At 40.8% G+C, this 24,144-nt stretch overlaps 1 pseudogene; it reads right to left on the minus strand.

The window, feature by feature from the left end:
- Positions 1-674: 674 nt before the first annotated feature.
- Positions 675-24,144, minus strand: LOC5563801 (annotated as a pseudogene).

Genomic DNA, 24,144 nt, shown 5'->3' on the forward strand with positions numbered 1-24,144 from the left:
ATCGCTCGGCAAGTGTTCTAACGATCAATTGTTCGCAAACAGATTTATTAAATTTTGGAGGATTTTCACGCTTTCACTCTGCGATATGACTTGTAGCACACCAATTTTGATCCGAAAGTCAATCGGGAATAGCTTGAGCAAAAAATAACGTCGTAAATGCGTTCTGATTCACGTTAATCGCAACATGTTACAACATCCGACAAACGGTTTGTCCAACGTAAAACAGTTCATCTGATGCTCCATATATCAGTTCAACGCGCGCGTAATGAGGTATCACAATCATGCTTCTTCAAGAGCAACGGCCCTCTTAAACCATTCAAATAGGTACTGTGTTATTTGTCGCTAGAGACGATTTTCTTCCATCCTTGTAAAAGAATGTTGTTTTCGGAGAAGTTGTTTAGCAGATTTAAATACATTTGTTACTAGCGCCATCTAGCGGCCAAATTCCCAATAAGGTTTGTTATTGCCAGATAGTCCTTGATCTGCTCAACAAGTTTGCCTAAGACATCAACTTTCTAGCTCATCAGGATCTTGCCAAATAACACTCGATCTATTTAACAACTTTGTCGACGCAACTGTCATGTCTATTACGGCTTGAATCAGCTGAAATAAAACCTGAAGTTCGGAGACACAGGAGTCAATTGGGACAAATTGAGATGTGAAATTATGAAAAATTATAGAATCGTTTTGGTGGGCTCGGAGATAACGCCGGAGGCCGTCGTTACAACCTGAGAGAGACTCGCGAAGAGGAAAAATTTCAACGTCATATGCAGCCCAGATTCCCCTCTCACGAAAGGTTAAATGCAGCCCACCGTTTTTATGGCTGAAAAAGTGAAAAGTATTGTGTTCAAAGTAAACTGTTATTAAAAACCTCGGTCGGCGGAGCAGTTTTTTCCAAAGTTGTTGATTAATCTAAGCAGAGGATTAATTATTTCTAATGACTGCTACGTTTGCTGGCATGAAATTTCACTCAAACGGTTATTTATGATTCGATGTGATGCAAACTCAATCATTTTTTGCTGAGAGGTTCTTGTGAGGGTTTGAACGGCTTGCGCATAATTGGTATAAACACAAAGTGGAATAAGAAAAAAAACTCAGCAAACACAGAAAAAGAAGACCGTCTTCGCGAGTCTCGTCTCAGGTTACAACCTGAGCGATGGCCCACGAGACGAAGATCAAGGTGTTCAGTATCGAAGCAACCAAAGTAGGCAGAACGATAGATGATGATACCCTGGACCCACGGTGTACTATATTAAGAAGGTGGTATATTCCGAAAACTGACAGCTGCTTGACGACGTCATTCCTATCCACCTCGAACAAATTCACGAAAAAAATGATCTGGTGGTCCGGAAGGTATATGGTACGATAGGAGTGACGTCACATGTTTACAATGAAACTTGATATTTACATCAGTAAAGATCCTGCCTTGTTAATTTTTATGCCGTGCCCTGGACCGACACGTTGAATCCACGGTACAGACCGATCAGACCGATCGGACTTGACGGTCTTCTTCAGACAGTCGATCAGACCGTTGTAGTCGCGCTCGGCTCCAGCACGGCCAACATCGGCGCCCAGACGAGTACGGGCAAAGTGGTAGACGAAGAACAGCGAGGTGGCACCAGAGGCACCGCTGGTTCCCAAGTTACCCAAGAAGTAGCGCCAGAACTGTGTGTTCTTGTCGATGCCACCCAAGAAGATCTGTTTACAGACATCCTTGAAGACGAAGTTCAGCGCCTGGGTTGGGAAATACCGCATGACGTTGGCAAGGTTACCTCTCCAAAAAGCTCCGAAGTTCTGTTCTTTGGGGATGCTAACAAAGCAATCGACCATATCTTTGTACTGTTTGTCGGCGGTGATCTGCTTGGAGGCAGCCTGAACCTGGAGTAGCAGCTTGACGCGCTCAATTGGGGCCACGACAGTCTTGAAAATGGCGGCGGAGATTCTACCGGCCAGGAAAAAATAAAGAGTTGTTGTGCCATATCTGCAAAAAGTCGGGCCATTTCCAGCGTGATTGCCAGAAGCTGGCACAGGACAAGCGTGAGAATCCCAGTGAACCACGTATCGTATGAGAATGTGCTTACAAAATCACATATTCGTACGTCAAATCAGAATTGCACAATATGCCAAATAAGGCGTTCTCAATGTCAACACAATTTGTATCAAAATCCCCCATACGATTCATAAACGACAATCTGTTTTTGCAGCAAAACATGTCGCACGCTATGTCTGAACCAGACGATTATAAAAATCAAATGTACATCAGATTTTATCTCGCTTGAGTTTAATATTTGGGTTATATTTTCATTATCGGAAAGTTTTAAAATATTCCATCGGTAAAATTTTGATTTTTTTCCACTTTTATCCATTTTTCATACTAAATTCCATGAAAATCACGTTTTCGACGTATTTCAGCCCATACAAAATGTATGGAAAAAAAATTCACCGATAGTATATTTTAAAACCTTCCGATTATGAAAATATAGTCCAAATACTGATTTCTAGTGAGACAAAATCCGATGTACATTTGATTTTTATAATCGTCTGGTTCAGACATAGCGTGTGTCGTAAAATGTGCAACATAGAATCGCGTTAAGCTGTATAAACTGACAGATCATATATCAATCCAAAAAAGCATCATATGAAATCGCAATAACTTAGCAAAACTTGGTATCTGCTGACGATGGGCCTCAAAGAACAACAAAGTGTTGCTGTACATTAAACATGCATTGCTATTGGAAAATAATTACACAACTGTTATGTAATCCTTGGTGGTACAGCGGTGAAATCTCCAATTCCTAATCCCGAGGTCTCGCGTTCGAGGCTTGCTGGAAACTTTTTTTTTTGTTTTCATCCAAATTTTGTGGCATCGTATTTCTGATCGCAGAAAGTCTGAAAAAGTCGTGCCAAGTACGCATATAGCCTCCACTTTGGTAGGTATATAGCCTTTTCATGCATTCGATACTATTGAATTGATACATATAGAATGTATATAACAAAAGTTATACCAACCAAAATGTTTACTGTGATGAGAAATCAGATGGCTCGAAGGCAAACGTCGCCATCAATTCCGATACGAGTTTCGAGGTGTGTTTACCAGCAGGTAGAGTGGGCGGATCCGGTTTCTGGTATGGATGTAAATAAGTTCAAGGCAACGGCGGTTTGTCTGGCGGATGGAAAATCCATCAAGTCATCGGAAAGCGGTACAGGTAAGCTCGTCATTTTCAACGGAGTTGATGCAAAAATGAAAGTACAGCTCGAAAACGTTTTGCATGTCCCGTCCCTCACCGGTAACCTGGTGTCGGTGAGTACAATCACGGATTTGGGGTATCGGGTTCTGATCGAGCAGGAATTCCATATCCTGAAAGAAGAAAAGTTTGTACTAGTTGTAATATAAAGGAGGGTTGTACCACTTGAAGCAAGCTCCAGAGAACGCGTTTCTAACGAATCCGGAACATTCCGACTCGTGTAACCATCGGCGTTTCGGACATCGCGATATGCAAGCAGTGGACAAAGTAGTGCGGAACAATCTAGGCCAGTGGCCAGTTTTAAGGAGAAAATGATTCGTGAATCGTTTCCACAAGTATCGGACAGTAAATCTTGCGCAGTAGCAGATCTTGTACACACCGATTTAGGTGGTCCGATGGAAGAAGAAACGTCCAGTGGAAATCGGTAGTATGTCGTGATGGTGGACGATTACTCGCGGTACAGTGTGGTGTTCTTGTTGCGGCGTAAATCGGTCGCTGGTTAGTGAATTCTGGAATTCTGTAATGTCATGAAGAACCAGTTCGGGCATTTTCCAAAGATTCGGTTCGACGGTGGGTTGCGAATATTTGAACGATTCATTGCGGAAGTATTTCGTGATGTGTGATACTTATTCTGCACGAAGAGATGGCGCCGTATTCGTCATAACAGAACGGTGTTGCAAAACGATAGAATCGTTATCTTGTCAAGATGCTTCGGCGTATGCTTGCGGAATCCATGGACATGATGAGAAAATTTTTGCAGCTGAATCGCTGATTGAGCATGAGCATGAGCATGATTGACCGCCCGCAGTTGCTACTCCGTTATTGCAAGAACAGCTGTACTCACACAGGGAACCAACATGCTACTCAGGATCAGTAGCATCTTCAATGTGTAAGTACTGGTGCTTTCATTATTATAACAAACAATACCGGCGCCGGCTGCGTCCGAATGCAGGTCAATTTGGGAATGGGAGGGAAATGTTGACGTGTTACTTGCTTTATGGAAGCCGAGGAGTTCTCTGCACTTCCACAAGAAAACACTGGGAGTTTGGATATGGGAAAGGATTCGTTTTGGTAAACGATAAAGATATATTTTTAAATGAATACGTGAACATATACACGAATTATCGATACCGATAGTGCGGTTACTATGCGAACCGGACACGATCCGGATTCCGTTGCTCAAAGGAGCATGCAACAGATTCAACGGATCAAACACTACTCTTTTGCTGCGGAATCGCTGATTTCGGACGAAGTTGAACCGAAGACCTTGAAGAAAACGGTGACCTGTGAAAAGTAGGAATTGTGGAAAGCGGCGATGGTTGATGAGCTGAAATCCCAATAGCAGAACGGAACGTGGGTGCTCTTTAACTCGCCTGCAGGACGGAAAATATTTGATTGCAACTGGGTGTACTAGGAAGAGGAATGCAGCCGGCGATATTACCACATACGAGGCGCGTCTGGTGGCCAGGGATGCTTCCAGAAATATGGTGTCGATTGCGACGAAGTTTTCGTGCCGGTACCCAACCAAACTACTCTGTGGGTGTTGTTAGCCGTGCAAACAAGAGGAAAATGACGTTCAAGCATTTTAATGTGAAAATGGCCAATTTGTACGGTGATTTGAACGAGGAAATCTTCATGAGGCAACCAAGCAAAGGGGCGAGAAATATGGTGTGTCGCTTGAAAAAGAGCATCTAAGGGCTCAAACAGCCAGCGCGGTGCTGGAATCAGCGACTTCATAGTGTTCTCGTAGAAATGGGTTCCGAATAAAGTGCGCCCGATCCCCGATCCGTGCCATTATACGAAAGACGGGTATATGTGGACGATATCATGATTGGCTGTGAAGATAGGGCTCGAATTGAGTCGGTGTACAAAGTGTTGAAGCAGTATTTTGAAGCGACGAATCTCGGAGAACCGAGTAACTTTCTTGGACTGAGGATTAAGAGAATCGACGGGAAATACAATGTTTCAGTGGAAGGTTACATAGATTGTGTTGCGGATAGATTCGGTCTCCGTGATGAGAATCGGGCTAAGACTCCAATGGAAGAAGGTTTCAACAGTTCAGAAGATAGAACTGGTAAACTGCCGAACGAGTACGAATACCGTAGTCTCGTTAGCGCACTACTCTACATACATTGTGACTTCGGGTAGCTTGAGTCGTTCCAAATTGTTCCAAATTACTGTTACAGGCGTTGGTATCGGATGCCGCGATCCTGGCATCGATAATATCCAAGATATATCTTCCAGAAATCAAAACGTGTTCGATTTGTGATTTATTCTGCTGAGGTGATCTACGGGTGTACCGATATGTGAAGCTGTGCTGGAAGAAGGCACTACATGGTAGAACATGGTCATTTCTTGGAGGCGGCGAAACAAATGAGTATAAGACAGGTTCCGTTTGTAAGCTGGTGAGCACTGCATTTTCGCTTAACCCAGCAACAACTCCCTCCCACTCTTTGTAGAAAAAAAACTGGAATCGCCTATGAATCTGTGTCAGAACTGCAGCGCCCAAAATCAAGAACCAACGGCTCAGTCTATCCACCGTCTGTCGCTATGTGGGTAAGTTTTGTTGCCGATGCCATTCAGCAGACACACAAAATCCAGCCCATCGTGATATGTAGAGAGTCAGACAATGAGATAGAAGGTTTGGCCTCGTTATGCACTGCACACATATTCGCTTACAAATGCAGGCGATCGATGGATGCACGGATGGATGGATGGATGGATGATGGGCTCCTGACTGCAATTTCAGGCTCATCAGGTACAGAAGGCAGGCGAATGGTATCGTATTACATTGACGACGACGACGACGGATACACTGCACAAATTCAGGTGGCCCACGATCCCGTTTCGAAGCGGAAGGGCCCATGTTGCAAGTTAGCGTAGATATTTTTTGGGAGATACATATATACTTACTGCTGAGGGTGCATTTAGGGAAATCCGCTACCATCCATCAAAGCTTTTCACAGTACCGTGAACTCGATTAGGTCAACGCTTTTCAAATTTGACTCTCGCGTTCGTACATTTGCAAAACATATCAAAAGTTTTCGAATCACCGTTCAAGCTATTCACATGTTTCATTGTTCGAGTAGACGAATTTGTAGTACCTTTCTTCTTCTACTTCTCCTTTATTTTCCTTCTTGGTATTACGTCCTCACTGGGACAGAGCTATTAACTGAAAGCTTTCTTCGTCAATGTTTACATTTTCGCATTTTTGTATCGTAGGACAGGTACGATGATACTCTATGCCCAGGAAAGTCAAGGAAAATTCCATTACGAAAGATCCTGGACTGATCGGGAATCAAACCCACGACACCTTCACCCTATTTAAATAGGCCTAGATCTAGATGTTTTGATGAAGCTATCGGTTTTATTGTCAACCAGTCAACCTCCTATAAAGGGTAATTAATCTTGAAACGTTTCTTGGGATGTCAGTCTTATTATCAATTTCATATTGTGCATTTATGACATCTTATCGAACCTTTTGTCAAAATAAACAGTTACTCACAACTAATGAGCCAATAATCCAGTAGAAAATTTCCCTTCTCTAAGAGAAATTGTCTTCAAAGCAAATGCAAAGGTGCAAAAAGATCAGTTCCTTTCCTTTTAAAATGTGTAGGTACTCAATATCCTCATTCTCGACTCAAATATAAGCCCTCTGCAAAATTGTGTTGACAAGGAACGCAAAACCCATTCCTCGATTAGGGCCACCTTGTAAGACGCACATATGAAATCAAACCCAACCGGCTGCGGATTAAATTTCGGCTCATCTTGTCCTTGCAGTGAGCCTTATGCAGAGGCACACTTTTGCGTTTTTAAGTACACTTCCGAGCCGATATGAATAGGGGAAGGAATTCCGGGAGCTGATCGTAAGGTTAAGGTTACCCCACAAACAAACAGACAAAACACTAGGATTTATTTCATCACACAGGAAATAACGTCCAATTTTAAAATATTATTATTATTATCTTCATTAACGAGATTTGAAGCCCGAGGCTGGCTCATCTCGGAATTTTAAAATATGATAGTGTTCTAACAGCTCACTCGAGGCGCTCGTTTCGCTTTTTTTCGAATTTGATGTTTGCGTATTACCGCCATCTAGTTTTCGTAAGGCAAAAATTAGTATTTATAGCATTGAGTGGGCGTTCCTTAGTCGATTGGTTAGAGTCCGCGGCTACAAAGCAAAGCCATGCTGAAGGTGTCTGGGATCGATTCCCGGTCGGTCCGAGATCTTTTCGTAATTCAAATTTCCTTGACTCCCCTGGGCATAGAGACTCTATGATAGAGTATCATCGTACCTGCCACACGATGTACGAATGCGAAAATGGCATAGAAAGCTCTCAGTTGATAAATGTAGATGTGCTCATAAAAACACTCATAAGCTGAGAAGCAGGCTCTGTCCCAGTGAGGATGAAATGCCAGGAAGAAGAAGCATGTTGTTGTAACTGTTATATCTGTTTGTCGGTGGTAACCCGACGCACGGTGCAGCCTTATTGTAGAATGAAGGATTTCGCACATTGGCCCTTTTTTCGCTTCTGCCAGGTGCTGCGTAGGAAACGAATGGGCTTCCGAACGGATGGCAAGTCCCCTTCGATTGATTCTGTCTGTGCCGTCTTCAATTGGCGAAGAATCGAAAAGGAAACAAGGGGTGAAAATTACGACAACGGTGATTTTGAGCGAGGGGAAACCTGAAACGGGCTAAAGGTGATAAATAATTTCTAATGAATCCTGATTTTGGACTATCGGGAAGGAAGGGGCGCAAAATTTGTCAACGCCTGATTTAAATAGGTTTGCCAAGGGGTTTGCCGATCCATTGTTTCGATGTTCTTGGTTTTCGCTAGGGTCGTATGGTGGATGCATTCTTCAAAGGGGTGAAAGGAACAGATCAACAGAAGCCCTAAAATTGCATAACCGTGAATAATATTGGATGTTATGGATTTATTAACCAATTGTTTTTTGTCGTTTTCGTCCTCTTACAACAGTTAGATTTAGCCGGAATACTCCGCAACCGGTTCTTTTAAGGTGTGACCTGTTCAAACCGTCTTATACTGAAATAAAACGATAGCTCAAAATTCATGATATTTTATACAGATTTAAGTAGACGCCATGGCAAATATCACACATACATTTTTTTATATCAGGATACCCGGAATTGTTTTCAAAACTGCCAAATTAGTTAATTTTGATTATAAAATCAATAAGTATCATTCCATGAATCATAATTTATAAATTTTACTTAAAGTGAAAAGATATTTGAACTCTACTTTTTTCAAAAACTCAAACGCAACTGCATTTTGGGATTGGGTCAGCTAGGGCTCAAAGAAAACCTTCTGGGGTTCCTCCAGGAATGCCTTCAAGGATTTCTTTGTGATTTTTTTTAATTGCTCAGGGCTTTCTGCTGAGATGTATCAAACGATTACTCCACAAATTCCTCCAGAGATTTATTCATGGAAATAACCAGGGATTCCTCCCAGACTATCATCAGGAATTTCTACAACAATTTCTCTAACGATTCTTCTAAAAAAAAACTTTCGATCGCACCCGTATTTCAATATCAGTTTCGATAGGGCCTTATTCGTTTACTCCAGAGATGTCTGCATGGATTCCTTCAGCAATTTATCGAAATTTCAACAGGAATATTTCCAGAGATTCCTCATTATAAATTTCTCCAGAGATTACTTCACAAAAATCTCTACATAGGATCCTCCAAAAAACGTTCAAAGGATATTTTAGGAATCCCTTCAGAGAATCCTGGAAGTCAATTCCCTCAATGAAAACTTACAGGGATTTGCTATTTGTTCTGGAAAAAAATCCCTAAAAAATGCAGGTACAGGTATGTTCCGTTTTTATCAACACGTTAGGCAATTTTCAGTTGACAAAAACGGAACCGTGACAAAAGCGGAATAATTTTCTTAGATAAAATATTTTACAAATTTTGTAATAAAACTGCAGTTTTGTGATGATAATAGATAATTTCATAATATAAATGCAAAGTATTGATGTTTATGAGCTGTGATTAGCATTAAAATTATTCAATCGAATAATTTCGTTAATAAATTTGATTGCAGATTCCATTCAATCATTACGATTTTGCGATAAATCGTTAATAGTTTAAGTTAAGGGATTTTTGCAGAAAAATATAGACACAGCATTCTTCAGCAAAACATCTACAGTAATTCTTCCAGAAATTTGTCCAAGGATACTGCAGGCAATTTATCCAGGGATTTTTACAAAGATGAGTCTAGATATGTCTCCAAGGACTTCTTCAGCAATTTATCCAGGCAATGCTTCCAAGATTTTCCGAGATTCATGAATTTCTCCAAAGATTACTCCAGAAAACCCTTTTTATGGTTTCTCCACAAGTTGTTCTAAGGGTTTTTTCTTTCTAGAATTTCTTCAGAAATTTTCCCTGGTATTCCTCCAAAAACTCCGGCAATAATTTCTCCAGGGATTTTTCCAGAGATTTAACCAAATATTCTCAAAGAATTTCCTCTAGGAATTCCTCCATAAAATACTACAGGTATTTCTTAATATTTTTGCTACAGGTTCCTATTGGGTCTACTCCTGTAATTATTCCAAGTATTTCTGTAGGAATTTATCTACGGATTTCTCCAATCTTTATGGAAGTAGTTTCTGGAAAAATGCTTGAAGGAAACCCTGGAAAAAAAATTGGGATTATTTTCGAAGAAATTCCTGGAGGGATTCGCGTTGGAATTTCTGGAAGAATTTCTAGAGGAATTCTCGGAAAGATCCACGATGTGCTAGAATCTTTGAATGTATACGATGTGGTAGGTTCTTTGAATATATACGATGAGGTATAGTTTGATAAAAAATAATTAAACAAGAAAATTGTGCTTATTCTATGTACCGGGTAAGGGAAGTCGAGTTGACTGAGGTGACGAAAGTCGGCTTGCTTCCATTTAAAATCAGCTTATCTCGACTCGCAGAACAAACCGGATGAAAAAGCAGCATGACACATAAAAAAGCAAGAGTTTGATTAATATGTTGGTAAAATAAGGTTCATGAAATTAAAAAAAAAATCGCTAACTGCGTATAGATTGTAGGTAAAATGGTTGATTTTTGAATTCTTCAATCCCTTTGTGTATTAGTGGCAAACTGCTAATCTCGACGATAATCGGATCAAATGTTATACCTTATTTCCATACTATTTAGATACAACTACTTGTTCTCTCCATGAAATATTGGCACAACCAAACGCCATATGCTTTCTGTTGCAATTAAACATTTTCGACCAAACGTCATTCGACTAAATGTCGTTCGACCAAATGTCATAGATTCAAAATTGCATTTTTGTTTCGTACATCTTCAAGGGCACGTTTCACCGCTTACATTATGTGTCATTCAGTAATAATGAGAATTACATCCACGATAATTTTCTTTAATTTTAAGAGTGTGGTGTTGCTATAACTAATATGTAATAACACCTACCCCTATTTTATTTTACGAAATTGTAGTAACAACTTTTTACTTAGAATACCCTCCTACGCGTGGTGACTGTTGTACCCTAAGTTGTTCCTTACCATTCAAGAAATTTAGAGTTGTAGAAAGTGGAATACTTTTGTTGTAGTCTACTTCATAATCCAAAGGGATTCAAATCAAAAAATTTTTGCAAGGATTCCTTTTGAGAATTTTTTTAAACATGTTTTTTCAGGATTTTATTCAGGGATTATTTAACAAAACTCTCTTCATGGGTTCCACCAAAAGTAGTTCCAGATTTTTTTTTTTTTTCAGGAATTCCTAAAGAGATTTTCTTGGGTATACTTTTAAAGACTCCAGTTTTTTTTTCAGTGCTTCTTTCAGATATTAAACCAGAGATTCTCACAGAAGTTCCACTAAGGATTTGTTTTGGAGATTCCTCCATGAAATCCAACAGGGATTTTCACGTATTTTTTCTAGAGGTTCCTCTAGACAGGAATTGCCTCAAGAGTCCATCCAGGTATTTTTTAAGGAAATTATCCAGATTTGTCTCCGAAAAATCTTTAAAAAAGATCAAATATCTGGGAGAAATCCCTAGATAAATTCTTGAGGTTATTTCTGATGCAAAAAATGGAGAAATTCATGGGGAAACCACCGGAGGAATTTCTAGAAGAATTCTTGGAGGAATTCTCGAAAAAATGGATATTCAGAACAATTCTCTCGAAAGATTTCTGGGTGAATCCCTAAAGGATTAGGTACCTCGAAAATCCTTGGAGTAATTCTTCTGTGACAATTCATTAAGAAAAATGTTGAGAAATTCGTTAAGTAATTACTTGCATAATCGTTGGAGAAATCCTGGCATAAATTTCTGGAACAATGCTTGGAACAATCCCTGCATGAATTCATGAAAAAATCTACGGAATTATTCATGGAGTAATTTCGAGAGTACTACCTAGGAACCTCCCTGCAAGTAACCCTGGAGGAATTTCTAGAGAAATATCTTTAATAATCCTAAAGAAGCTGTAGGAATTGCTGGAGAAATTAGTGGTGGCAACTTTGCAAGAATCTCAACAGAGATTTTTCAAGAGGAATCTTTCGAGTAGTCTCCAGAAAAAAAACTAGAGATATCTGAAAAATCCTTGGAATAATCTATGTGGGAATCTCTGTACCAGCTGCTGAAGAAATTCTTGGATGAATCTCAATAAAAATATTGTCGGAGCATTCTATAGCGGAATCACTGGATTAATTCCTGCAGGAGCTCCTCCTATCTAGAGAACCTTTGGAATAATTCTTGGTGAAATCCTGGAGGAACTCCTAATAGAATTCCTGGAGGAATTGTTTAACGTATTCCTGGAGCCACATCTGAGCCGGTCTGAATAAATCGGGCTGCAAATGAAAGTTCTTCTTGGAGGAATCTCTGCAAAATTCCCTGAAAAAACCGCTGTATGTCTGTTGAGATTATCTTGGAGGAATGTCTGGTAGAATCCCTGGAGAAATCTTCGAAACAAATCCTGGAGAAATCTTTGAAGTCTGCTTTCCGACACCAATGTTATTATTTATCAATCTATGGCGAAAGAATAATTCCCACTAAACAACTTTCTATGGTTGCTATGCAACACAAGTTCGACGAACCAACATGATTGAATGCATGAATATGTTTCTAAAAGATGTTCGCTAGTAGTTCGTGCTCATATTACACGCGAACGTTCGTGCAATTTTCACAAATGTTCGTGCATTGCACGCACTGTGTAATTTATGTCGTAATACATTTCAATATAGTTTTAGGTTGTTTCGTGAAGATAACCTGCAATATAAAGTTAAGGGATCTATTTCGTAAGTCACTTAAAATCACCAAAAACGACTAATCTCAAAATTTGGTGAAATTGGTAGGAAAATGTAGATGAAAACTGATTCATGTGTTTGCATGATAATATTTTTAAAAGTTGTTCCATTAAATGGATGAAAAGTTTGGAGATAGGAATGATTATCTTATTTAAAATGGTTTTGGAGCTATTGTTTCTTTTAAGCACTACCTAGGGCCTAGATGAACAATGATAATATAAGGGTATTTCCGAGCTCTTTTTGGACAACTTTTAGGCTCTGTGGGCATGTGTTAAGGGGCGGTCCATTAATAACGTAAGAGATTATGGGAGGAGGGGGGTTTTTCGCGAATTCTTACACGTCATACAACATATTTTTAGTTTTCATACAAAAATATTTAACCATGGGGGAGGGGGAGTCGAAAAACTGCCAAAATTGTCTTTCATATTTGATGGACGGCCGCTAATTGTTGTCAAGCATTGAACATATTGTGATATAGTATGTGCGACTTCCGCGCTTGTATTGGAAACATTTCGTTAGGATTTTTTCCAATCATGCCACTGGGTGTTACATGCAAATCCGTTATTTGGTGTGTTGTTTTATTTAAAAGGCAAATTGGACACTTGCCCATTTCAAATTTAAAGCTTGTTGAAATTATCCTTCTTTTGACAGGTCATGATAAGGTTGTTCTGAAATGTTCTAGGATACGAATACTACGTGTAAGTATTAAACATATTTTCAAGACAATTGTACGATGCACTGATAGCTTGCTTGGAAATATAATCAATATGAGAGATTAAGCAAATAAAACGGTTAACGTGTTAAGAAAATCCAATTTGAATTATATTGAAGTAATATCACCTTTAGATTGAACAAGAGCTATAGAGTTGAAGGGACACATCAACGATGTTTGGCAAAATAATATTTTATTTTATTTTTTGGCTGTTGGCAGAATATAGTTTTATTTACAAAGCTTAAATTCCTTAACACCCCATTTTGCATTTTTGTCAAAATTCACACATTTTAATAATTATCTCAGAAATCTGCCATAGGATCGTCTTCATTGTAATTGGCTTTTGATATACACGTCGGGAGAATGGTAGGACTGTTTTTTGTTCAGTTATTGACATACTACAAGTTGCTCGAAATTTAAGTAGAATTTTTTCTTCATCCCTGATTACAGCCCGAAGAAGGAACTACGCGGACTGTTTGGTGCCTTGATGACCATTTGTCGTTGGATGGTGAGTCGTTGTCATTGAAGTAGGGCTCTTTCGAAGCTACATCATGCCAATCCCGAACGGTTGCCCCAACACACATCTTTATCACGATGTACACAACAAGGTAGACTATTCCCACGCGTAAACAACGATTTTCAATCAAAACATGTGTCCTCATTCCTATCGTCAAGCATGAGGCTTGAAGGATAGTAAAAGATAGCAGGCCTTGCTTTCTTTTACACTCGTTCGAGTTTGCGATAGGAATGACGTCACTACCAAATGTCACTTTTCGGAATATAATACCTTGTTTCTTTTTATCGTGATCTTTATACTTCTTTCGCCTGAATAAAAAATCGTTATTTTAATAGCTCATACAAGTTTCGCAGCATATAATATAAAATATGTATTTGATTATTTAATAAAACTGGGAGATTTGGATGAAATGGACATGATAATAATCCGTGTGGCCATCATTTTCATTTACAATTTATACAGTTTTACAAATTTATACAATTTACAATTTTACATAAGATACAGTTATTTACTCAAGGTTTACGTGTTGCGTTCACAAGATACAGGATTCTTCGTTGGTTTGCCACCTGGACGCTAATAAGTCCACTAAGGTAGGAAAGATCAAGGTGGGTTGGTCAGTGTGCTCATTGACCATACACGAGCAACCGGTGATCTGCTTCAGGTGTAGGGAACCAGGGACGGATATTGCCATCATATCGGACCCATACCGAGTACCCGCCGGCAACGGCAACTGGGTCGTGGATGGATCCGGAAAAATGGCGGCGATATGGACGACGGGTAAATACCCCGTCCAGGAGTTGGTGTCTACTACCTACGAGGGCTTCGTGATCGCCAAGGTAAACGGGGTCCTCTTCTGTAGCTGCTATGCGCCTCCGAGTCGACCGAGCGGTTCACGCAGATGTTGGACTGTATGATGACCGTGCTGACAGGGCGAAGGCCAGTAGTAATAGCGGATGACTTCAATGCTTGGGCCGTGGAATGGGGAAGCCGTATCACGAACCAGCGGGGTCAAATCCTGCTACAGGCACTGGCCGTGCTAGATGTCGATCTGGCTAATGTTGGTACCAAAAGTACCTTTAGCCGAAACGGAGCGGAGTCGATTATCAACGTTACTTTTTGTAGTCCTGGCCTAACGAGTAGTTCGAACTGAAGGATAGGAAATGCCGACACTCACAGCGACCACCTGGCGGTTCGCTACAGTATCGACTACAACAACAGCAGGCAGCGAGTAGAGGAAGCGGCTAGGTTAAGGCCAAGCCCTCGTAGGTGGAAGACATAGTACTTCAATGACGAAGTACTTAGAGAGGCGCTCCGCCGTGAGCGTAACCTACTCGGCTTAAGCGGGGACGAACTGGTAGCGGTGCTCTCGCGTGCATGCGATGCGACCATGCCTAGTCCACCCTAAGAATGGGAGACCACCGACGTACTGGTGGACTCAAGCGATTGCGAACCTGCGCCGTGCCTGCCTACAGACCAGGAGGCGAATGCAGCGAGCGCGTACCGAGGAGGAGCGTGAAGAACGACGGGTGGTGTTCACCGCTGCCAATGTGACGCTGAAGTCCGAGATAAGGGCAAGCAAAAAGGCCTGCTTTGAGGGACTCTGTCAGAGTGACAACGCGAATCCGTGGGACGATGCCTACAGGATCGTTATGGCAAAGAAAGGTGAAATGGCTCCTACAGAGCAATCTCCAGAGATCATCGAGGGGCTCTTTCCGCGTCACAACCCTAGCCCTTGGCATCCTTTTGTAGGACTGCCGGGGATTGGGGCTGGCGATGAGGAGAGGGTAATCGATGAAGAACTTGTAGGGATTGCAAAATCCCTCAGTACACGCAACCCGAGCCTGTAAGATTTCATTACAATTCTGCATGATTCTAATACAGAAATTGTATTAGATCGTTGCATATACAGAAATTGTAATGGTCGACAATACAAGGCATTGTATAACAAAGAACATGGAAAGAAGCAAAAGAAATCGGAAAACTACGCTTGTGTCCGCGCCGAGTTCGAGATGCATGAGAAACAGGTTGGCTGCGTAATGACGCAGCCATAAGGCGTTTAAATTATTTCAAAAAGATTCAGACGTCGCAGTCGGGAATCGAACCGGTAGTCTAAGCTTTAGCATCCATCATGTGGCACCCTATCCATCACGGCTATATCAGTCTCTTAACGAGAACAAGTTTGAAGACTATTATAAACAACACCCGGCTACTATTGGCGAAATCTAAGAGTGAAAGTAACTACAGTCAGATCTCCAATTAAACACACGGTTGAGGAGCGTAATGAATGTCAGCGTTATATATGGGATTTCATCGTCGACAATATTCCCAGAATATCTGATATGTATTAGAAGATAGTTCAGTACTGTCTTTGGCGATGTTTTCGTACACGATGCGACCTACTTTTAAGACTTGACGATTATCCTTTTAGCTGGGAACTTGGCCAGTAAGAGTGCTGCTTCTAAATAGATTAATATGAATCTTACAGGCGAAGTATTTTCTTCTTTTTTCAGGCTGAAATGTTGTACAACTCATATCGTATACTAGGTGAATAGTCAAAAAATAATTCTGATTGAACTTTCATTGTTACTACAATATGAGGCTCATTATAATCTCAATGTGACTGTTATGCGGTTACAATTACAAAACACCTTGGTATTTTTAAGAATAATCTCACAGATTTCAGTAAGTTGATCGAAAGTATTTATCATTTGATGACTCTCTACGATATGAACCCAAAATTGTCAAAAATGTTGAATGTGACAACTATGCAGTTATGGGCAGCATAAGAATCTTATAAAATCATATAAGGCCAAGTTCTCAACTAAAAGGATGATTTTCACTCTTAAAATTAAAACGTACTGATTATTGAAACTTCTCAGAGTGCTATCCTTTATCACATACGAGTTATTCGATAATGAAACCTCTGAAAACCTCCGTAACTATGGAATCCTAAATTCACTGGTTTTAAAGTTTGCGTTGTGAGAATGCATTCAATAGGAGGCACGACTGATTTGAAAAGCGGAGCGGAGTTATTTTTAGATATGGATTCGTGCGTTCCACGCTGTAAGGGAATGTTTGCATGTTAGCGATGGACGATTTTGAATCGATGTTCCGAACATCGATTGTTTCGTTTCGATTAATCGATTTTTTGAATTGATGTAGATTTTCATACGAGCTTTAAAATCGAATCGATTTGAAAACATCGATTTAAATGATTCGATTAAATCGGAGAATCGTTCGTCATATCGAATTTCAAACGATTCAGTAACATCGATATTCTGGTTAAATTTGCCCAACGCTATTGCATGTTTTGGATAAAATGGAATAAAACTTCAAATAGGAAGAGCTACCGGAGGACACAATACAATTCTTGTATAATTCTTATGCAGGAATTGTAGTAGATAGGACCTTGCATCTTTTGTAAGCTATCGCGAGGCGAGTGGGTAAATGGGGGAAGTGAAATTAATATTTTACTGAATATGTGAATTTACGTTTTAAAATCTTGAGTAGACCTTTGACACCATTTACATGATTACGATAGGTAAGTGATTCTTGAGATTTTTCAACCATTATTGCATAATAAGAAAGAATTGTCTACCTGTCAACTATTACTCCGTAACAATTTGGCATCGTGCAATATTATTTTTATATTTTCAGTGGAAAAAAGATGCGGAAAATAATTTTCTGTACCACTTTTAAGTTGCCTCTCTGACAGTTTAAACAGAAATAAAAAAAGTTTTAGAATTAATTTGACGTTGAACTAAAAATAACTAGATTAAAACACCGTCAATTTTCTAATCACTTGGGGTAAGTGAAAAGTGTAGTATTAGAAATTGAATTTGTGTTTGCTCTTTATGCAGCTATAAGTAAACAAGGTTTGCAATTATCATAGAAAAAAAGAACGTGCTGCCAATTGAAAAGAAGACGTTGATTGAAAAAATCCAATATTAGAGATCACATGGAAATAACGTAGAGCTATTTCAAAACCTAAAAATGGGATATAGATCTATCAACATAAGAAAGGTTCTAAGTACTTTATTTAATGATTCCTTTCCAAGAAACGAAGAAACGATTTCTTTCAAAGAGTTATCCGACGTCAATTCCAACTTTCGTAAAAACAATTAACAGATAAATAAAAATCTACAGAGCAGGAATGCAATTGCTGTCTCATGATGTAAGAATTAACATTGAAAATGTTGTAGTAATGTTGTTGTCGAATCTCTTAAACATACATAATTAAACAGAAGAAAACTTAACTGACAAGAATAACATTACATAACATCTTTGTTCACAAGTTATTAATGTGATTGTTCCTTTGGGATTCCTTAACAAATGTTAAAGTTGATGGAAATCGTAAATATAACTGTTAGTATTTAAATTTATTGTTCAAAATGATAAACTTTTAAATTGCTCCATTTATGAGGCAAATGAAAAGAAGGGATACATTTTTTAAAAGCTTTGTCTGTATTTTTTTCAATTACATAAAAATCAATTTCAGCATACCGCTTATATTTGGTGGTAGTCAAGTTAAAAAATAAACATGACCTTATTTATTTGAACTTAAAGTCTTCAGAATTGGAAGAATCTCAACTATACACTTTCCATTACACCACTTGCCCCATGGTACCTTATTAGATTTTTATTTTGCGTCTACATGTTCTTTCATTATTTCCTTGCTGACATTACGTCCCTGCTGGGACAAAGCCGGCTTCTCAGCTTAGCGTTCGTATGAGCTCTTTCACTGATATTAACTGTGGAGGCCCCATACATATATATTATAGTTATATAAATTATGTTGGAAACAGTACCCCTACAGGCCAAGTTCTCAACTAAAAGGATAATCATTAACTCTTTAAGGTAGATCTAAAGAGTACTGAAACTCCATCGAAGACAGCATTGAGCTATCTCTTAGCACGTACGAGATAAAATTGATTCTCATAAGTTCTAATGTTCGCGTAGTAGTAGTGCACCTAATTGGAGACCCGACTGTATTCGAATGTCAACTAGACACGAAAGAAGGAAAGCAAACTGTGGAGCTGATGTATCACGTAATGCTATCCCACTTCGTCCTAAAGAGAATCGAAGTTATTTTTAGACATGGCTGTGTGCTTTTAAGTTTAAAGGGGGATGTTTGCATGTGTTGGATAAAATGAAGTAAAACATTTTAATACAATGAGCTGCCGGTAGGCACATTACAATTATTGTATTGTTCTTATGCAGAGATTGTATTGGGCGGGACCTTGCAATTTTTGTAAGAGATTTTTATTTTGCGTGTATAGGTAAGGAACCAAGTCCGGACGGAGTTCCAAACCTGGCCCTCAAAGTCGCAATCTTAGAGGCTCCCGGGATGTTCAGATCTGCTATGCAGATATGCCTGGACGAGTATTTCTAGATGTGTGGAAGAGGCAAAGCCTGGTACTATTGCCAAAGGTGGGAAAACCACCCGGTGACCCGTCGGCGTATAGACCAATATGCTTGATCGACACGGCGGGGAAGGTACTCGAGAAGATCATCCTCAACAGACTGTTGAGGTACACCGAGGGTGTAAATGGTCTCTCAAGCAACCAGTTCAGCTTCCGGAAAGAGAGGTCCACCGTAGACGCTATTCTGACGGTTAATAAAACCGCTGAGATAGCACTCCAGCGTAAGAGGACGGGGATTCGCTACTGCGCAGTAGTGACTTTGGATGTAAAGAACGCATTCAATAGTGCTAGTTGGGCGTCTTATCCTGCGTCTGGAGATACCCGAGTACCTGTACAAGATTCTCTGGAGTTACTTCCAGAATCGGGTATTAGTCTATGACACAGAGGTGGGTCGGAAGTGCTTTCACATAACCTCAGGAGTCCCTCAAGGTTCCATCCTGGGTCCGGTGTTATGGAATGTCATGTACGACGAGGTGTTGAGATTAAAATTCCCGGCGTTTGTGGTCATCGTTGGCTTTGCCGACGATATTACGCTGGAGATCTACGGTGAATCGATCGAAGAAGTGGAATTGACTGCAGCCCACTCGATCGCAATTGTGGAGTAGTGGATGAGCTCCAGGAAACTGGAATTGGCTCACCACAAAACTGAGGCGGTTGTTGTCAAACAACCGAAAGTCGGTGCAGCAAGCGGTGATCAGTGTAGGCGACTGCACGATCACTTCGAAGCGCTCCGTCAAACACTTGGGGGTGATGATCGACGATAAGCTTACCACGTTGATTATGCCTGCAAGAGAGCCTCCACAGCTATTGTGGCACTGTCCCGGATGATGTCCAATAGCTCTGCGGTGTACGCCAGTAAGCGTAAGCTTCTGGCCAGTGTCGCCTCGTCCATACTGAGGTATGGTGGCCCGGCTTGAGGCACGGCTTTGAGTACCGATAGCTACCGTAGCAAGCTAGAGAGTACTTATAGGCTAATGTGCCTGAGGGTTGCGAGCGCGTACCGTACCGTGTCACACGATGCACTCTGCGTCATCACCGGTATGGTACCTATTGGTATCCTTATCATGGAAGACATGGAGTGCTTCGAAAGGCGCGGCACAAGAAGCATACGGAGGACTGCCAGACTGTCCTCTATGGTCAAAAGGCAGCGTGCGTGGGACAGTTCCACCAAGGGAGTGTGGTTTGGCGGCAATTGGAATGGTTTAGTGGGTCGGGGTGTAGTCCTGTTTACTGCTTGCATGTAGTAAATGGTCCCCAACCCCACACGGCGTCTGTTGAGCAGATTATCCCCCATTGCTAAGAAGAAAAAAAAAGACCCTCATCTCCCCGGAACTACGTTACGGTATTTTTTCGGGGAGGTGCCAGTGCATATAGCACAACACATGTTGCAGAAGTAGCCTAGGCAAACCGCTTCTCCTAGATGACTTGAACAATGTCACAAAGACCAGCTTCGGCAGGGCTAATCCTCTGCAGCCAACTCTTGGTCGACGCACCATAGGCGCTGCAATTCTAACATCATGTGAGTGACAGCCGTAGTTACTGCATTCCAGCACTCGACATCCGCACACATTTTCTCTATTTATATTGTCGGGGAACGTGTCCCCTCAGCATGCAGCGAGCATGCGACCTCTCACAACAATGAAACGGGGGCAATCGAACATGACATGCTCCGTGGTTTCCTCCACACCAGCACAATTGGGGCACGCAGGAGATTCTGAGTTCCCGAACCTATGCAGGTACAGTCTATAGCAACCATGTCATGACAGAAACTGCGTCAGGTGGAAGTTCACTTCCCCAATCTGACACATTTGGCATTAGCCGATGGGTCCATCTACCCTAAGTGGAGTTATCCCATTCCTGCTGCCAACTATGAGCGTTTTCTCTTCACACGTGTCGCGGACTCCCTTGGTTTGGTAGGTCTTTGGTTGAACCATTGAACATCCTCCTTGATGATGAGCCCGATGGGCGTCATCCCGGCTATGATGCACACGGCCTCTTTACATACCGTCCGGTATGCACTTGCTACTCTTAAGCACATTATCCTGTACGTGCTTTCCAACCGCTTTAGGTTCCTGTTCGCGCTTAGCTTTTGACCAGATTGGTCCTCCATACCTTAATATTAATAGCGCCACGCTTGCCAGGAGCTTGTGTTACAATTATTGCTGGTAATTACAGCAGAGCTGTAGGACATCATTCTCGAAAGCGCCGCTATAGCCGTAGATGCCGTAGGGGCAGCCTCAGTACGTCATCGTACATCGCATTCCATAACATCGGACCCAGGATTGAAGGCGGTGAAGCGCGTGTGCTATTGCTTCCCAGCTTGCGCTGTTGAACGCATTCTTCACATCCAGAGTGACAACCGCGCAGTAACGGATGCCGCTCTTTTTATGCTCGATTGCCACCTCAGCTGTCTGAACGACCGACTGGATAGCGTCCAGAGTAGATTTACCTTTCCTGAATCCGAAGTGTTTGTTGGACAGGCCGTCCGCATCTTCCGTATACGGTACTATCCTGTTGTGAATCAACCTCTCCAATAACTTTCCCGTCGTGTCTAGTAGACAGATGGGTCTAAACGTCGACGGATCACCTGGTGGTTCCCCGCCTTTGCAGTGCCCGTTTTTAGAGCGCTGTTTGAACCCATTGTGGTATGGAGCTACATGCTCTCGCTTATGCAATCTTCCCTTTTCAAGGGACCCCACTCCTATCTTCGCCCATCTTTCCCTTCCCTTTCCTCTCACATCGGGTAGATGATGAAATAGGCTCAATATGGCGATGGCACAAATCTCCCAAAAGGCGGGGAAGGTGCTTTTGGAGCTGGCCTGCTGATACCACGGCACTTTGACAGCAAGTCACATTACATCTGAAACTGATCTTAATTCTTAATCTACCTATATCTCCGTTAATTTAGAAAAGCTGCTCTCGTCGTGTTGATTGTTTTAAACCTTCTAACCAAGCTATAGGGTCGATGTACCGATAGCCGCATAGCTAAGAACAAATATTCGTATAAAATCGAAAAATAACGCTAGCGTCATTATTTTTACATCATCTGAAAGCTTTTTATCTTGGTTTTGTGGGAAAAATATGAAAACTACGAAATCTCATATGTTTGTATTTATTATCGCTTGTGCCACATTAGGAATACATGTGCCTATAATAGCACTATTTCTAATTTCTATTCCTATAGTAGCACTAGCATCACGGCGTTGGCAAAATACTAATCAAAACCGTATTTGTACAAAACTTTCATATTTTCCTGCAAAGTATAGATCAAAAGCTATCGTTTGGTGTAAAAAAAAGTTCTTAATTCATCAATTATTTAGTATAATAAAAAAAATTTCTCTCAGAAGTGCTACTATAGGAACAATAGGTTTACTATAGGCGCAAGGGAGCTCAAATTTTAAGCTAAACTAATTATTTCGATCATTTTTTGAACAAAATCAAGCTGTGTATCAATGGTTCTTAGATAAATAGCTCCTGACCTTCATGTCAAAAAATATTTTGAAAAGATTTATAGCAAAATGGCCGTGAAAAGCCACTAGTGCGACTATAGGGGACTGTCCACTAAGGGAACACCGACCCTAGCTGTATACAAATTGAATGATGAATAACGACGAACAAAATACCAAGACATCTGGAACAAAATCAATACATTTTCTAAAATGTTAATACATCACTGAATCTAAATCATACAACTTTTCCGCTCCAAAGACCGCTTTCGGCGCTAAGAAATGTGTTTGGAATCCGATTACTTACCTCCCGTTTTCTCCCCTCCTCGAACAAGAAACACCCGAAAGCTGATTGATTGTTTTGTTCTTGCTCACCGTATATACCCAACGAGTAAGTAATACTACACAGGTCGAAGCTGCAATACAGCAGTAGTCGATCCGATGTGTTGTTTGGTTTGCATGTAACGTCAACCCACCCACGCTTTGGCGTACCGAAAATGCTAATATGTACCTTCCTTTTGCCAACAGAGAGCCCAGGGGGGAGAATGCAGCTACACGGTAACAAGTTGTTCGTTTCGATTTCTTGAAGGTTCCTGCTGCCGCAACCCCAAAACCCACCGTCACAGTCCCAATCCATCCGGAACAAGAGGAGAACGGAAAGGGGCTGCAGTTTGTTAAAATTTTACAAAGCAGACGGATTTGGCTTTGGTTTTGGCGAACTCATATACCGTTATGCGAAGTATCATTGATCATACATTGTTAAAATTCGAATGTTACCTGTCAAGCCGTATACTTCAATTCAATTATCAGAACTCCAAGTCGGAAAGATTTCCTGTAGAAGCTGGTGTTCCTCGAGGCAGCATTTTGGGACCAATATTACACAATATTTTCACATCTGACTTACCTCAGGAATGTTAGAAATCTTTGTTTGCGGATGACACAGCCCTCTCCGCCTAATGACGTGTCATCTGTAGTAGATTGCACAAGTTTGGATAATTTTTCATCATACTTGCAAAAATGGAAGAGTTCTCCTAATGCTTCCACAACTCAGCTTATAATATTCCCACATAAACCAAAAGCATTTTAATTGAAACCTTCAAGTAGATATGTTGTTACGATGAGAGGGGTTCCAATAAATTGGTCAGATGATATTAAGTATCTAGGGCTCATTCAAGATAAAAAATAAACTTTTAAACACCGCATTGCAAACTAGTAACATTCGCATATTTAGAGTAAATTCTTACAAAACACCCAAAAAACGGATCAATGTTACCCCGCATCACGGTACATACCTTTTCTGCAGCGATCCAACTTGATATAGCAACAAACCAATACAGAGCGTGGCGAACTTCAATGGCAACATGAATCGACTGGCAGCAACAACGGAAAAGGTTGAAAAAAAACTGCATAATGCAATTGCGAAACTACATTTAGACACGTTTCGCTACAAGTTGGTACGTGTTCAAATTTGAAAGTTTCCCTACACTCACGTCCATGGATTGGGGCTGTTTTCCACCACCACCAT

The sequence above is a fragment of the Aedes aegypti genome, chromosome 2, assembly GCF_002204515.2.
Source record: "Aedes aegypti strain LVP_AGWG chromosome 2, AaegL5.0 Primary Assembly, whole genome shotgun sequence".
In the NCBI taxonomy this organism is placed as follows: domain Eukaryota; kingdom Metazoa; phylum Arthropoda; class Insecta; order Diptera; family Culicidae; genus Aedes; species Aedes aegypti.